Below are 18,667 nucleotides of genomic sequence, written 5' to 3'. Positions count from 1 at the left end.
GTAATTAGGTACTTAAGGAAAAAAATTTGTATTTAACTATTAGCAATTATGAATTTAAACTCTTGCTCATTTAATTATTTAGCACATTCAGTTATATTTCTCATAATTCGAAACTTTTATCATGTTATTCGATGAGGGGTAGGGCTATGGCGCCCAGGCACCCTGGTGGTTAAGCACCGCAGTTCAACATATCTCTCCCTGCGGGCAGAAGGACTTAGTAGACGCAAAACAAGAAATAGTGGAGTTTTACAGAATTCCGCAAATCGGAACCCGGAAGTGTGTTCTACGTCATCACCGGAAATGTACCTTTGATATCTCCGTTGGCAACAAAGCTTGGCGAGCATTTGGCGTTATTTTTTTCCCGTAAATTTTTCCGCGAGGTCAAGAATTGGCGCTAATTTAGTTCACGTGTTAATTAGCGAGTGTGAGGTGTGTATTTATTGCGCCATTTTTCTCGCTTTCCTTCAGCTATTTATCTTCTTTTTTTTTCTATTAATAATTATTTGTATTTTGTTATATTTATGAAGTAGATTCATAATTATGAATTATGAAGTAGATTTACATTCTTTTCCTGGTGCAACGATAGAAAGGTTAAGACGTAAGATATCCTTTTTGGACAATCGATACCATTTGATTTTGGTACATGTTGGTACCAACAATTCGAATGACAGTGTTGAAGATATTCTAAAAAGTACGATTGCCTCTTTAAGGATATTAAACGTTTGAACCCGAATATCAATGTTATCATTTCAGATATCCTACCACGTGGTGAAGATTTTTTCACAACTTTAAATCAGCGAGTAGCAGCTTTGAACCGTTTACAGGTAATTAATAGAAAGATTGTAGAAATTAATTCTCAACTTGAAAAGTACTGCCAGAATCGAGAAGCGTTTTTTATTTGCAGGTCGTCTCATCATTTTGGAGCTAAGTTATTGGCTAGGGATGGATTACATCTAAACTGTCTGGGGAACAAGAAACTTGCGCCAGTTTTCCTGGATAATATCAAGATTGTTTTGACTTCAAAGCCAGTTTCTACAAAGGTAAGTCCTTTTGTATTGCCTTGTGTTTCATTTACTACATTGGATTTTCCACCTCTGAGTGATTCTTTTGTTTCTGCAAGCCCTTCTTATCCTCTCTATTCAACTGTTTTAAAGCATGGTTGTGCTGTAGATGCTACTAAGAAGGCTAATTCTGATTTGAGAAATGCTGCTAAAGTTGCTTCTAGCTCTCGGCTGAAGAGGGTTGCTATTTCTGGTGCTGGATCTCGTTTTAAATGTGTTGTCCATGGTGGTGACTCTCATTCGAAGAATGCTGTTAACCACACAGATGGTTTTAGTTTGCATCTGCAAAATGATACCATCCCTGGCTCACATCCGAAAAACGTTGCCAACCCAGATGCTAGCTCTCGGTCTCTTTGCATTGCTGGCCATGGTGGTGGATCTCGCCCAAGGAACGCTTCTGTCCATAGAACTGGTTCTGGTTTGCATGTAAGGAATGGGACTAAACCTAGATGTCATCCTAGAAATGTTGCCATATGTAGTGTTGGCTCTCATTTTAAGTATGTCAATGGTTTTAGTTCACGTCCAAGGAATGCTGCCGTCCCTCGTTCTGATTCTGATTTGTGTCCAAGGAACGTTGCTACCCCTGGCCTAAGTCCTGAGAATGTTGTCATTCCCGGTGTTGGCTGTCATTCTAGACTTGTTGGTGTCCGTGGTACTGGCTGTCATCCGAAGAATGCTGCTTCTGGTTTGCATTCAAGGAATAACGTCACTCCCAGCCCCTGTCATAGAAATGATATCCTTGCTGATGTTGACTCCTCCAGGCGTGTTGCAGTCCATGGTTCTGGCCGTTTTCTGAGGAGCAGTGCTAGTTCCACTGTTAATTCTTCTACGAACACTACTGTCCCAATTGCTAGTTTTCAGAAGAAACCAATTCGTGCTTTTGGTGATGGTTTGTGTCAAGGAGGGATTTGACTGTTAGTGGCAGTTTGCATCTGAAGAATGCTGCTTCAGCTGTTTTGCGCCTAAGAAGTGTAATGGCCTACATGGGATCATCACTAAAGAATGCAGTCACTGCTGCTGGTTGTAGTGTACAGCAGGCAAGTGCTGTTTCTTTCAGTGATTGTTATCCATTGTATTGTGCTTCTGTTAGTGGCAAAGGGAGTTTAAAAAATGATTTAACAAATTTTGATATTTCACAACCTAAATTGTGTACAACAAAAAAGATGATTTTTACTCTGACTTTGCCTCTAGTTATGTTTTGCAGCAAAAGAACATTTCTATGACCAGAAAAAGCACTTCTTGTAGTTCAGGCCTAAGTTTCTTTCACTTTAATAAATTTTGTTTACTAAAAGATCATGTAGAAAGCAGTGAAATTAATTGTCAAGTGAGGAAAAATAAGTCTATGTGTCCTATTCTGACTGGAGGGGGGTCCGAAATTGACTGTAATGCACCATCGCTTTATCCTAGAAAATGTGATATTTGTAAAAAAAACTATAAAACTAAAAATTCTTTTAATAATCATAAAAAAAATTGCAAAGAAAAACTTGAAACTGAAAATTTTAAACTTTCAATAACTTCTCCTCAGAGTAATATTCTTATAAACATTGATAATGTATTGAGTGCTAAAAAATTAGAAACCAAAGAATGTATTAGTGATAAAATAGAAATGGCTTATCTTCGTAAATGTGAAATATGCTTAAAAACTTATAAATCGAAGAATTCATTTTATAACCACAAAAAAAAAAAAAAAAATTTAAATAAACAAGTACCTGATTTAAAACAAAATTTTTCATCTGTTTACCCTCGGAAATGTCTAAATTGTAATAAATGTTATCCTTGCAAATTATTTTTTAAACATAAGAAATTTTGCACAGAAGTTAATAAATTGTATGTATGCTTCATACCTGATTGCCATAAGTCTTTTACATATGTTTTAAATTTTAATAAGCATTTAGCAGATGAACATAATTTAAATAACTTAAAAGAATATTCATTTGAAACAATGAGTTATTTTCAAGATTGGCTAGAACTGGAAGGAACCTCGACATTTACTTCATTCAGAAAGTTTTCTAAAGTAACGAAAAATTCTAAAACTTATCATTATTATTGTTGTCAGTTTACTACACAAGGTTATTCTGATTTTGAAAAAAAAACTAGTCGGAAAAATGAAAAAGGTACAGTTTCAAAAAGTGTATGTTGTCCGGTCAGAATATGGACTTGTGAAGAAATGAATAAAATCTCTGTTTTTTACTTTCCTAAACATAATCATGAGCAAAAGTTTGAAAATTGTAAATATCAGCCATTGAAACAAAGTACGCGGTGTTTGATAAAAGCAAATTTACGTTTGTCTGTGCCTCCACAAAAAATAAGGGATATCTTACAAGATGGATCATGAAATCGCGAGAATAGAAATAATTTCCCTGTAAAGGAAAGCTTTGTCTCCCGTAAAACTATTTCTGCTTATTCTAGATATTTAAACAATTCATTGCGTCCAAGTAGTGATGCAGTTTCTGTTAATTCAATCATTGAAACTTTAAAATGTGAAGTATACAATCCTGTGTTATTATATAAGCCTCAGAATAATTCAACTTTGTACGGTCCAACTGATCTAGATAATCTTCCAAATCATAAAGTATCGTTTGCTCTTGGTCTTCAGACGCGTGAACAGAAAGAAATGATGATAAAAGGTTGTACAGAGATTTTATGTATCGAATCTACACATAAGACTAACCAGTATGATTTTTACCTTCTTAATCTTATAGTACCTGATGAATTTGGTTGTGGCTATCCAGTTGCTCATTTTATTACTAATTTTCTAGATGCTGACACTCTTTATTGTTTATTTAATAGTTTAAAGTGTCGTGTACCAAATTTATATGTAAACTGTGTAATGACAGATGATGACAAAGTTACATATCCTGCATTTTCAAAGGTTTTTGGTCAAGATGTTAAGCATCTTTTATGTTCGTGGCACGTACGCCAAAGTTGGTTCCGGAAACTAAATTCTAAAGTGGTAGATAAGGAAGTGCAACAAAAAATGCTAGGAGAATTAACAAATATATTACATGAAAGAAACCAGATCACTTTTCATGATCAAATAAGTAAGTTTTTGAATGACTATTCTAGGAAAAGTAGAGATTTTATTGAATATTTTTCTGAAAATTATAAAAATAGATTAGAGGAATGGGCTTTGTGTAATCGGAACTTTCCACATGCATTTACTGATACTAACATGTACTGTGAATCTTTTCACAATCAGTTGAAAACTGTTTATTTTAAGCGGAGACATAATAGACGATTAGATATTTTAATTTCTACACTTCTGACAATTGAGAAAGATAAATATTTAAATCATACCTATAAATTATACACTAATGTATCTCCCAGAAATTCCATTTCTTGTTTAAGTAGGCATCAGAGAGGACTAAAAATTAGGGACAGTTATGTAAATAAATGCTCTGATACTTCTTGGACTGTTTGTTCTCAGACAAAAAATAAAATATATACTGTGCAGCGTCTTTTTGAAATTTGTCCGTGTCAGGATTTTTGCTTTTATAGATGCCCTAAAGTATCATGTGTCTCCTTGTGTAGTCACTTGTATCACTGCAATTGCTTAGATAAATTGCTGTGCAAACATATACATAAAGTGCATTCATTCCTTAATAGACAAAATGATTGGGTGTTTAATCCCTCGGGGATTAATCTTGAATCGAATCAGAAATGCAATGAAAGTATGAAATCAATAAATGTGTATTCTGTTAATCATTACAATCCACAAAGTATTGAACAGAGAGTAAATGCATGTGAAAACCTTGTAGAAGAATTACTGCAATTAATAAGACAACCAAAAGTCCAAAATGTCATGTTAAAGTGTGTTCATACAACATTAAATTCATTAGTTTCAGAATGTAAAGGAATTTTAAACTCGAATGAAAATTCAAGAGTAGTTTCAAGTGCATCATGTCCAGTTTCACCAAATCATAAACTTAACCCACAATTGTTTAAAACTTCTAAAAAGAGAAAATTACAGAAATGTCAGCAGAATAAGAATCAAGATTTTAATGTAGATGACCCAGAAATAAATGAATGTGTGGAAAAGAAAATTAAATTTAAAGCCGTAGCATTTGATTTAAATGACAGTGATAAATATCTATGTGATTTAACCAGTGTTGATCAAAATAAATCATTTTCCCTTCCATTTTTTCAAACTTTTCAGTAAATGTTAGAATGAATAAAGATTTGATCAAATCATGTTTAAAAATACATGATATTGAAATTACACCATATATGTTAAAATCTATAGATCCTTTTATAAGTAATGAAGAACACTTGTTTAAATCTGTATCTTCATGTTTTCGAAAAGGATGGCTCTATAATACTATAATTGATGCTTTTTTATTTAAAATATTAAACAGTTATGAAGATTTTGCCTTTGTTAAGTCTAATTTACAAATTCCTAAACCAAATTTTTGTATTAAAGATCCATTACTAACAAGATTGAAATCAGCGAAATTATTTTTTATCCCTGCAAATTTAAATTGTCATTGGATATTAATAATAGTAAATATTCCAGATATGGTTTTTGAATTTTATGATCCACAAAATAAATCATGTGGGCAAGAGTATCAAATTTTAATTCATACATGGTGTGAGGTTTTAGCTGAAATATTTGCTACTAGCACTAAATGGAAAATAATTTGTCCTTCACATATTTTGCAAACTGATAATATGAGCTGTGGTGTTTTAGTATGCTACTATGCTTATCAGAGGATTAAAAATCAAAGTTTAAATACGCCAGTTAATATAACTGAATTCTGGAAATTGATATACAAGCATATAATTTTAAGTGATTGATATATTTAAAGAAATTTAAATTAAGAAATGTTTTTCAGGACAGCATTCCATTCCTTTGGTGATGCTTGAAAAATATAAAGTATAATAGACAAATAATTTGCAATTCATCTGTTGCCATACAGTTTCTATAAAAACACTTTTTTTTTTTTTAGTTTGCTTTATTTTGTAATGATGTTATATGGCCACTAAACAAATAAAAATGCTTTTGTTTGTATGTAACTTGGTAGTATAAGAGAAAATTGTTAAAGTAGGCAACAATGAACCTTTTTGGCCAGGGTGATACCCCCAATTGTGGATAATAGAGAATAGTTCATTTTATGTTAACAATGCATTCTCGGGGACCTACATGCCAAAATTTTCTCTTATTTTTAAAGAGGAATCAGAGAATTTGTACTTAACACTTCATCCCATTGACTGTGAAGGATTTCCTCAGGAATGATTAGTGGTTCTGCACCAATTTTCATGGCCAATGGGATAGTATGCAAGTACTGCAAATTTTTCTGTTCATAAATAATCTCATATCTGATCTCAATCTGATCATTTTTAATATTTCAGGCTTATGTTTGCAAAATGAATAGTGCATTGTTTTCAGTGATCTTGGCTGTTTCACAATTGAATTTAGTCTTCTTTATTTTTCAGTAAACGATTGGCAGGAATCTGGTATGTATTTAAAAGTCAAGAGCAAGCTCTGCCAGGAGAATTTTCTGAAACTGAAACTCATAAATTTTTGAGTAATATGGTTGAATAATAATATTTATACTCTAGTCAAGGAATTTTATCTGATATGTCTTTATTTTCAGAAATAAAAGATGAATAAAAACTTTGTAAAATAATTATTATGTATTCTGAATAAAGTCTGGGGAAAAAATTATCCATTGTTGAATTATTTTTTACTGAAAATTACTCTACATATTAGGAATTAGTCATATCTATGAAGCATAATACAGTCAAAAGTCGTTAATTCGGACACCCATAATCCGGAACTCAAAGCTAAAATCTTTCTGCGCATGCGCCGCGTTGACGCATGCTCATAGGCGTTTTACGCGTGCGCGCAAGACAGTTACGACGGTGCATGTGCGTCTGCGCAAGCGCAGAATACGTTTTCGCGTGCGCGTTTAATGTATAACGGACGGTGTAAATTTCAGAAATAAAAGATGAATAAAAACTTTGTAAAATAATTATTATGTATTCTGAATAAAGTCTGGGGAAAAAATTATCCATTGTTGAATTATTTTTTACTGAAAATTACTCTACATATTAGGAATTAGTCATATCTATGAAGCATAATACAGTCAAAAGTCGTTAATTCGGACACCCATAATCCGGAACTCAAAGCTAAAATCTTTCTGCGCATGCGCCGCGTTGACGCATGCTCATAGGCGTTTTACGCGTGCGCGCAAGACAGTTACGACGGTGCATGTGCGTCTGCGCAAGCGCAGAATACGTTTTCGCGTGCGCGTTTAATGTATAACGGACGGTGTAAGCTAAATTATCTATTTCGGTTAATGTTGATGGTTGCGTTGTTCCTTAATCTTCGAATTGGATCCGGCTTATTGTTTTTTGCAGACTGTAAGAGCAATTTTATAAAAGTAAGCTGGAACTTTCGATTATGTCAAATAGAATTTCCGATGCTGGAGCTCCCAAAGGATCTAGAAAACGAAAGTATGATTCGATGTCCATCAAACAAAAAACGAATTGCTACAAAAAATGGATAAAGGTATATCCTTTGTTTATCTAACCGTTCCGAAATCTGTTTATCAATTTCACGCTGCTCTGCGCGGGGGGGGGGGGGGCGTCGCGGCGCGCAATGAACTGGAAGTTTATCTGTCACCACTATCGTTATCTTCAGGGCAGGTGTTTTTATTTTATTCGGCTTATAATTCCTTACTAAATGTAGTAAGTATTTAATCTCGATGTACTCTGTCTTTGATATGATTTAAATCAAATTGCTCGTCATTATAAATATCACGAATACAAATCAAATAGTATTCTGGTTGCAATTTTCTAATTTCGGCTATGCGTAAGGTACGCATGCGCGCGTTGAAAGAAATGTTTAATAAAGTAAACAAATAAATATTAAGCTTCTTTTTTTTGTAAATTTTGATACCCTTTAGATCATAATTGCTCATTATTTTATAAATTACGATTTCATATTTTTAATTTTATAATTTCTGCATGCCATCTTACCAGATTTAAACTGATGATCGATAATCCGGAATAGCCGAAGTCCCGACGAGTCCGGATTAAAGACTTTTGACTGTATAAGTAGTGTTTCTTACAAGACATTGACTAATACATTATCCCAATTTCTTCTTAAATAAAATATATTTTCATTCTTTATTTCATCATCCATGATATCAATTGATTTTCATTGATTAAGATTAAAAAACACTATAGTCACTTAAAAATGTGGACACTTTTTTTTTTCGCTGGTTAATAAGAGTACTTGCATATTTGTTAAGTTTCAGTACGTAAAGCTGTATACAAATTAAACTTTCACACATTCCAATATCAAAAGAGCTACCAATTATTAGATATTTTAATTTTTCAACATTCAAAAACAAAGAAATAGGAGTGAACTTGCTGCTAATCAAAAAGATGAATATACTGGTCTTATAATAATTATGAAAAATGAGTGCTAAAGTTACAGCCCATTTTTTAATTTTTAACTATATAACTATATATTTTAACTTATAAATATTGCAAAATAAGGAGGCTTAAAAGTTTGTGTGTCAGGCAAAGGGCTTGTGGTCTTTCACACAGAAGAGTGTAGCCAGACTTATATTAAAGCATTCAGGAAATTAAATAATTTTAATTCTAGAATAAGTCTTATCGTTACTTAATAGTTAGATAATGCCTATTATTATTTCCTGTCATTACAGAAGTACTTGCTGAAATTTCTTTGTTTCCCATTTGCATGGATGGTTTCAAAGAATTGAATTTTCTGCAGAACTCTTAATATCCATAAATTGTTTGACACATTAAAAATAAGTGAATATTTGCTCTAAGCATATACATGTATTTCATTTAAATTTAATAATAATAGCATATATATAAAATCCAGATTTGATTTAAACATTCATAACTAAAGAACAAACACTGCTTTTACTAAGACCATGTTTTCTCCCATTTTGCATCAGTTAGTTATTTTCATGCACATGAGTATATTTTGAAGTGTTAAATTAATTATCATTTCTATTCTTGGATGCTCTATGACTCAGAAAATAAAACTTAATGCTAATCTGATATCTAATTATTAATCTACTAAACCAAAATAATGAGGTTCTATAGTGCATGAATTGGGCAAAAGTGTGCAGTTAAATTCAAACTTGTAATATTCTGTAGCAACCATTTGAAGTCACATTTCCTAATGTTTCATTAAACGGAAAACTTTACAATTCTAACACATTCATAAATCTCTTAAATTTGTATCATAATATAGTAGGAATGGTTCTTGGAATTAAGTGTTAATTATTTCATCAATGTTGAACTGTGCTGTTTTTCTCTCACAGCATGAATAAATGTGACTGATTATAACAGCAACTAATATTGTGATATGCAGAATAGGGGTGTAAAAAGCCTACAACAAGCAATTTTAAATATTGGGTCTAGTTGAGCACTATTACAGATTGAAAACGTCAAAGTGTCAAAAGTATATGGAATAAAACCTGCATTTTTAGAAAATGAGAGGTTTCATAAATGAATACTGTAATGATATACGTAAGGAACCAAAAAATATTTTTTAGATACGAGATACTGTTCTGTATTGGTGTGTATGATTTATACTGAGAAACATGACACAAAAATTTAGATCATTTCAGATAGGATTTCACCAGAATATTTTGTGTTATGGTATATCATTTGTGTATGTGGAAGTGATCTGTTCAAGATATAATTGTATTTTCTTGCCAAAGATTACACCTGCAAAACATGAAACATATCCTATGAACTTTGCAAGGTATTAGCGAAACAAAAATAAGAATTGGTTTTGTTGGTGCAAATTAAATGCATTATACAGTATCAAGTATATACCAAACATTTTCCAGATTTTCTAAACTGGTAAGTAAAGACAAGAATACGTCCAAGTACAGTTTTAAAATACTACTACATATAAATAAAATTGTTGTGAACTGTTGAAAAAACTACAAAAAAAAAATTTAGATTTTACTATGTTAAACCACATTGTGTTTATGGAGTATAAAAATTAACCGTGGCTTCATCACAAACTTAATATATCTATAAAAAAGATTTTGTACTTTTTAAAAACGTTACCATAGGTTCAATGCCATATAAGGTATTTAAAGTAGTGTTGTATTATACATAACAGCCAAACAGATGTGATTAGGGAACCTAGAAACATTTGTATAGATATAATTATTATATTCTTGTCTGTATTCATAAAAATGCTACAGTTAAGAACATGACTGTTATCTTTAATAAAATTCTGAAATAATTTAAAAGTTTCATATGTGCAGAGGGATATTTCTAGATCCTCTATTCAGGCATAATAATATTTGTGTTACCTTTTGGACGTGAGATCCGAAGGCAGGAGTGCAGAATGGATGCATTTTGTACCAAGAATGGTAGTTACTAAGCGCTGGACGATCAGATTTCTAAAAAATTTTGAAATCAAAGAGAACTTTTTGTACCTTAGGTGCAGTGACTGCTAGAAGCAAACCACGTAGTCTGTGAATAGATGTTCCAAATCTTCAGTTAATGTGAGGCTGTTTCCATGAGAAAGGTAGCCCCTACATAATTTATAACATTCGATCCAAAAAAAAGTTAAAGCTTGGTTGTCACTTGTTAACAAACAGATTCACTAGTACAGAGTAGTGCACTAAATTTAAATAGCATTTTTAATTAAAATTATATTGAAGAACATGGATGCCTGCCAAAGTTGTTCATCGCCAGAGACCTAGAAGTTAAAGATCCCTGATATGTGATATTGCAGTAAATTTAGATACTTTTTAAAATTAAATCCAAGAATACTTGTACCCATGAAGATCACTACTGGCCTATGAATTGGCAGCCAGTGGAGATGAACGCCTACTTAGTTTACCCCGCGAACGGGCTGGCTGCATGGGCGTTTTCGTGGTTTTCCCCATGTGTAACGTGTATACGAGCCAGTTTCCCTTAGAAAGTCCTCCACGAAGGCATCTCTCCCCTTAGGCAGATAGCCCTCGAGGCTTTGCCATAATCACACACACACTACCTAGTTTACCGGTGTAAGACAGTGAAAAAAGGACTGAACAGATTTTAAAACTAAAGAACAGCAGTGCCCATTAAAAATATTGATGGTTATTGGCAGTCAGCCAAAAGGTTTCAGATACTGCAGATAATTTAATAACCTACATAACATAACACTCCAAAAATTTTGGAAAGAGTTAATGACTTAAAACAACAAAGTACCAGTTTTTATGAGAAACAACTAGTTCTTTGAGAAATTTTTGTTTAAAAATTGGAAGGTCTCTGCAAACAACAATGAAGAGATTTTAGAAAACTCTAATTCATACACTTTTTTCTTTGTCACAAAAATATTGACATCAAGTGATTCCTCTTAAAAAAAAGCAGAAAATATAGCTCTGAACAGAAGTACATTTTCAGTATTGATCTCCTTTTCTAGAAAACCATTGTGATTAGGAAAGGTATTATCATTTTCTTCTAAATAATGATCAAGGCTGCAGTATGCCATCCTCCCCCAGAAGTTTGCGTAGGTGATTCGTTAGTGCAAAATTCTGGCGATTTCGTTCGTTTTGTTTGATTGCAGCTAAACATTCAAGGGCTATCTGACTAAAGGGAGGGATGCCTTCTTGGAGGACTCTTTAAAGGGAACTGCCACGTATATACGTTACACATGGGGAAAATCAAGAAAACACCCATGCAGCCAGCCCATTCTCCGAGATTCGAACCACGGGCCGAACTATCAGTGTTCAGTGATTTTACCGCTCGGCTGCTGATGGGCAAATATAGTAAAAAGCATTTTTTAATATATAACGGAACATTATTGAAATTCTGACTTTTCCAAGTTTTGTTTTTTGGATTTCTCAATGCCAAACATTAAATGCCCTGCTACAACCTCTATTACAAAGAGTAAGAGGGGAAACTAATAAAAGACTTAGTCAACGAATGCTTCAGCATGGAATTGCTAATATTCTGAGACTAGGGTTTCCCTTATATGTCTTAACTAAAGTTCTCTTCATAGGGTTCTGTTATGATTTTAGATATGTATCTAGGAAGTCTGTCTGATGACGTAGGAATACAGATTTGTGGTGTCTGAACGCCTGGACAACAGATCAGTAACGGCCTTCACAGTATCATCTATTTTTACACACCTTACTTTTTCATTCGTAAGAAAAGCTAGAGAGGGAAACAAGTTTAAGTCTCTCACTCTTAAAGAAACCTTGGAACTCTAAATATGTCCAACATTCATATTCCTTTAAAAGACGCAAATATTGGGAATGGATCACTCTAGATTCTAAATGTATAAAATGATAGATGTAATGGCGTACATATAACCAGATCAGTGCTGTGAAGTAGCCTTTTAAGTTTGTAGATATGGGTTTGCTATCTATCATTATGGAGGCATACGCAGTGACATACTTAGTAGCTCTGTTTATATATTTAAGTTCTTATCCTTACTTCCTCAAAGAGTCATTAAAATCATCGGTTAGAACGAATGATGCAGATAAGTGCTATCTTAAGCGTTTTCGGTTGATATTATCTATGAGTCCATTAGAAGGCAGGTAAAATCGATACCAGATATATAATATCAGTCTGTACAATTTGAAGACAGTAGTGAGCCAAACACATAGATGTTCCAGAAGGAAAGCATTTTTCGTCGGACATCGAAATGCACAATGTACTGGCAGTCAGCCTGTCCAGTTCTGCAAGAATTGATAGGTAGTGTATCTGTGGAGCCTGCCTTAGCAACCATACAGAATATAGTAAATTAAATAATTCGGGAATTTACAATGAATAAAATTCATTTATTTTTCAAATAATTCTTATACATGAGTAGTACCGTCTTCGCGAGATGTCAGAAGACAGAGAGGGACGGTGAGGATGTCAAAAGGATTTGGAGTAGACATCTCATCTCGGAAACTGCACCACTATGAAAAGGAAAGCAAAGGCGATGAACATAGGTCAATGAGAAAAAGGGAGCAGGCAAAGAGGTAATTAGGATAAGTGTAAAACGGTACAAAATTCCTAGACTGATCCGTTCTACCTTTTGAAAAGCGACTTGCTGTGTCACACAATCACATGTGATGTTTATGCAGTTCAACTACCTGAGCAGTTTAAGATAGATAAATACAGATTTCGGAAGCTTTTTGTAGGTCTTATAAGATAGTCCATGAGAATCGCATGCAAAACCACATTAAAACCTATATCTTGGATGATTGGCCAGAAATGACTTCTAGCTTCTAAAACTTAAATTATGGCTGATTCTAAATTGTTAAGGACTAATTTGTCTCTTTTAAAACAAGAGGCATAAAGAAATAATATCAGACGAAACATGTTACTAAGAATTTCACTAAAACAGAGGGCTGAAATTCGGATGAGGCGACAAAGGTGCTCAGTTCTTTCCACCTATACTTTGGAGGTTTTATGAGACTTTCACAGGCTGAATGATTAAGACTACTGAATACTAGTAGTATCACCCAAGTTAACCCATGCGAACGCTGGTTGCATGATAGGTTTTCACAGTATTTATATCTGAAACATGAATTTGATCCAGTTTTCTTTAGAAAGTCCTCATTTCCCCTCAGCAGATAAGACTAGTATGCTTTCCCGTATTCAAATAAGCTATCCTGTTCCTCAGGAGGTCTGTCATTTCTTTTACATTATATAGATGGATCAGTGAATGCTCATGAATATTTCTGAATACACACAAGTATTTTTCTGTAAGTACATGACCGGACAGACATGTTTATAAGATTTCATTTCTGTGGTAGGTAAATAAATATTAATTGTTGCAAATTTCTATAAATATTTAAATTCATTTTATTCTTATATAGATATATTTCTTACATGCACTTGTAGATATTTCAATTCTGAGTTCAAAAATATTTAAACTGTAAAAATAGCTTAAATAATACGTTAAGTATGAACAAGTACGCTTCTAACGCGTCTTGCTGCTGACTTGCTTTTGAAGCCCTAAGACCAATTTTGTTACAGAACTCGTGCTGCACCATATACACTGGTTATCAAAATTAAAGGATAATGAGGAAAAAATATGCTTACTAAGTTAATGCTGCAACCAATGCCCGATGCTATAATTATTTACGTTAATTAACAGTGGCGTAGCTAGGGTGGGGCAAGGGGGACATCCGTCCCCGGGCGCAGCATCCAGGGGGCGGCAAATTGATGATATACATTTCAGAATGAAATGTTTTCCATTCTTGGAATACAGAAAAGGGCGCAAAATCTTTAGGTGTCCCCGGGCGCTGAAAACCTTAGCTACGCCTCTATTAATTATATACAATTGAACACAAAATTGCATTTCCGCGCATACGTTAACGCCAGAAATATGCAAATTCGGTGACTGACAATGTGGTGCGCAATGGATGCATGTTGGAATTCCGGTCTGTTGTACTGTTTAAATGGAATATGGTTTCTGAGAGTGATCAGTATTCTATAGTTATGGCTCAAAGCATCATTTAAGTGAAGGTCAAAAGTGGCGAAAAATTGGTATAATCGAGAGAAGTCAAATACAAATGGAAGTCGCAAAAGATTTGAATCTGGAGCTGCTTTTTTAAGCAATGAATCGGTTGACAGACAGCCTTGGTCAACGGCGACCAAGAGCAACAAGTGCATCAGAAGAATGTTTTATATCCTTGTTCACGCGAAGAAACTGCAAGGGATTTGATTTTAGAGCTTCATGCTGCGATAGGAACTCGAATTAGCCGTTCTGCTGCTGCACGAAGGCTTAACGAGGTTGGACTGTATGCAAGAAAACCAATGGTTTGTGTCCCATTCACTCCATCTTCCAGAGGGGCCCGTTTAAACTGGTACCGTCGTCATGTTCAGTGGAGCCAAAACGACTGATCCCGAGTATTGTTTACTGAGAAATCCACACATAGTATAAACAGTGATTCTAGACGTGTGTTGATCTGGAAAGAGAAAGGAACACACAACTTCCCTTCTCTTGTCCGTGAAATATACCGTTTCCGCGGCTTAATGCGTACGACCAATGGCCGCATCGGAATCTTTCAAGCAAATCTTTCAAGGAGATTCTGTAACCGTTCGTAGATATGTTGACGAGCTACTGGAACCCCAAGTTAGACTGTTTAGGAGTGCTATTGGCCCAGAAGTTTTGCTAATGGATGAAAATTTGTGGCCTGGTCGAGTATATGTGGTGTAAGAATACTTGTAAACAGAAGATATCACTCAAATGTATTGACCACTTTACTCACCCGACTTGAGCATGTGTGGGATGCCTTAGCACGCCGAATTCGTCCACGGACCTTCCAAGAGCTGACAAATCCACTTTTAGATCATTGGCGTACAATTCTACAAGACTTCATCAACACTTTGGTAAAGTCTATGAAATCAAGATGTCAGATGTGCAAACTTGCCCTAGGTGACCATACACCATATTAATGAAAAAATTTTTCTGCAAGAGGGGCTTAATTTTCCCATCAATTTGCTTTTAATTTAAATATTTTGCAATCAATTTCCCATCAATTTGCTTTTAATTTAAATATTTTAATATATAATCAACTGCCAAATATTGTAATTTATGTTAACTAATGCTTTTGTACAAATTTCTATTAATAATTTTTAAGTATCAGCTACTTTTATTTCTGTCATTATCCTAAAATTTTGATGACAGTGTAAATACGGCTCTGAAAGACGAGACGAATTAGTTGTTAATCAGCTGTAAGACTTTGAGGTTTAAAATAATGTTAGCGTTTTATAGTTGATTCATGAGTGATTTGGGAATATGCAATATTTCTTATGCACTAAGGGGGATAGCTTAATGTCCACATTCTCTTTCAGCTATTTAATTTCTTGCTGCTCATCTGAAGTTACTGTTTAAAGAGACAACCATATGTATTCATATGTATATGACAAATGAGATTCTCGTACATATTATGGCATATGAGACAGATGAGTATTGCCATATGTATATGACAAAAATCAGTTTCTTACAGTTGTTTATAGACCAGAAGACTGGCCTGACAAGTAGTTAAAGCCACAAACACTTGTAATTTTTCCTGAGGTTTATTCTGGTAGCTGGAAGAAACTGCTTGCATGCATTTCTGTAGATTTTATCTTGTGTAATGATGTATCAGCTAGTTTTTCTTAGAAAAATCTTCACAAAGCCATTCTGCTTGATAAACAAATAACAATATATTTTGTCATACTAAAAAAAAAAAAAAAAAAAAAAAAAAAAAATAGCCTAATCAGTTTTTTCCTTTCGGACCCAGAAGTAAAAGCTGGGATCATAGTGTTTCCTACATACAACATGAATATGAGACAGTTTCTTTTAGAAATTCCTCCACAAAGGCATCCCTTCATTTAAGCAGATAGCTGTAATGTAATTTTCTATATTCGAACAAATAAAACAAACAATTTAATGACTTCTGTTTCTACAGCATCTAGTCCCTCTCAATAGTTAGAATTTGCTGAATATTTTTTTCATGATGCATTCAACAGTGTCTCTAGTTTCCTTACAAAGGTCATTTCAAAAATAGACATTGCGCATAGTACCTTTCAGCAATTCGCAGAAAACCGTTTTTTTTTTTTTCATATTAATGATGAATTCTGAGATTTTTAGCACATTTTTGCATTAGTCTGAATGAAGCAGGTGGATAGATAATTTATTGTGACAAATTATATAAAAGATATGCCTTTATGAGAAATTTTTTAAAGACAGTTAGCTTAAATTTCTCTAGGAATAAATGCAGCTTTTTTGAAGTTAAGTAATTTGTATTTTTATGGGAAAGCCTTGAAAACCATGTGTTTCCAATCTATTTATCTACTGGTTATTGAATCTGGAACAAACTAATAGCATTCCATGGCTTCAGACAACATTCTACCCATGATGAGCCTTTTTTTCTAATACAGTAAAACATGGGTAATTTTTTATTAATGGGTAATGATAAATGATGACCTTTCAGAAAATTTATGAAAATTAATATACGTATGTGTACAGTTGGTTGAATACAAAATGAAGAGCAAAATATTAATGTAATTTACTGTATACCATACACAAAATGTTATAGCTATTTCACAATAAAAAGGAATGGAAAAATTTATTTGAATAAACATTTTAATTTTAAAAATGCATAAGCCAGGCTATTTTCCATATAAACATTCATAGTATTGAGCAACTAATTGAAGTGGGAGACAAGAGTTCATATCTACTTTGTAACATACTTCTGTCACCAGTCTATTGATTGAACAATACGCAAGTGACAATCAAAATCATCCATTATCAGTCAATGATGTGTGCTAATTTAAGTTCTTATTTATATGAAGTGACACCTGCTTGATTTTTACTCGTTAGAAATACTCTTTCATGTGAAATTAAATATCAAATTACGGAAGTTTATGAAGCTGACCTGTTAAAAATTCAAAATTGAGTCAGTGACATGGAAAGTTCTTGGGTGAAAGAGATGACATGCATTTCTAAGGGAAACTCGCCGTATACACATTACACATGGGGAAAACCACAAAAACACCCATGCAGCCAGCCTGTTTGCCTTTAATATAAGGTTAGGTACTTTTAATATAAAAAGATTTTACTAAACTAACAGTCTCTATCTTTTTCTTTTAAATATTTTATTCCTAAATGGATACTGCTTTTTGGATTTTTTCATGTATTCATGAATAAATATTTTTATGCTTCAGTTTTGCATGCTTGGATACTGAGCTGCCATTTTTCGAAGTTAATTAACTAAACTATAATTTTTTATCTTTAGGTATCTGACACATAAAATTCTAGTAAATTAAAAAAAAAAAAAAAAAAAAAAAAACTCAACTTTTATAATTACAAGAAACGCATAGTGAACTTTACGAGAATCTGTGGTTATATCTAATCTAATATTATTATAGATTTGTTTAATGGCTAAAGTCATGAACAGGTTTAAGAAATAATTATGTCTATACTTCTCATAGTATATAAAAAAAAATAAAAATCTATTAATCAGACCTTAATATAGAAAATGCATAATTTTTGTAAACATACCAAAGGTTCTTCACTAGTTGTTAAACAAATAAAATCTGTTCAGAATTTTAATTCAAAATTCAGAAAGAAAATTAAATTTTGTGTGGTTTCTGCATATATGTGATTCATGCATATTAATGATTCTAACTAAAACTTAAGAAAAGCCTCCATTAAGAATAATAATGATGAACTTTATCTCTTACAAGAATCTCAAAGATAAATTTTACTATTTTATTACAAAAGTGTTACTTTATAACAGCTGCACATTTAAATAACCCCTATGTTCTCAACAATTTTAGTACAGAAATTATCTTTAAAGTAAGAACCCCGAAATTAATCTCTAAGAATTGGTAATTCAATCCAGGTTAGACTATTGGTGCACAATTTGTCTTCATAATTTTTCCTATGTGCACAGTGAATATGAATGTTACATAATCTTTCAGGAAGGAAAAGATTCCTCTTAAGCAGATAGCCTTTGTGTGCTTTGCCATAAATTGACTAAAAAATACAGCTTCATAAAATAAGTAATTAGGGAAATATGAATAAAATAGCCATCAGTAAATTTTTTAATGAAGTTTTTCTTAAAAAATAATTATATTTTCAATTTTAGGACAAGTACATTTCTGAAAATATTGAATGA

At 33.0% G+C, this 18,667-nt stretch overlaps 1 long non-coding RNA gene across 3 annotated transcripts; it reads left to right on the top strand.

Moving 5' to 3' along the window:
* The first annotated feature begins 282 nt into the window (after positions 1–282).
* Positions 283–6,726, top strand: LOC146995048 (uncharacterized). 3 transcript variants are annotated; one of them, XR_015043490.1, is made up of 3 exons: positions 283–429; positions 587–1,040; positions 6,230–6,726. It is a non-coding gene; the product is annotated as an uncharacterized LOC146995048 (long non-coding RNA). The 3 variants fall into 3 exon arrangements; XR_015043491.1 differs by lacking the exon at positions 283–429 and having other exon boundaries at positions 437–824; positions 905–1,040; XR_015043489.1 differs by lacking the exon at positions 283–429 and having other exon boundaries at positions 437–1,040.
* Positions 6,727–18,667: the final 11,941 nt, after the last annotated feature.

The sequence above is a fragment of the Stegodyphus dumicola genome, chromosome 10 (assembly GCF_044657685.1).
Source record: "Stegodyphus dumicola isolate Sdum_Otavi_A_Nest chromosome 10, ASM4465768v1".
Lineage (NCBI taxonomy): Eukaryota > Metazoa > Arthropoda > Arachnida > Araneae > Eresidae > Stegodyphus > Stegodyphus dumicola.
Note: the sequence above shows the minus strand (reverse complement) of the source record. Positions and strands in the feature narration are given on the sequence as shown.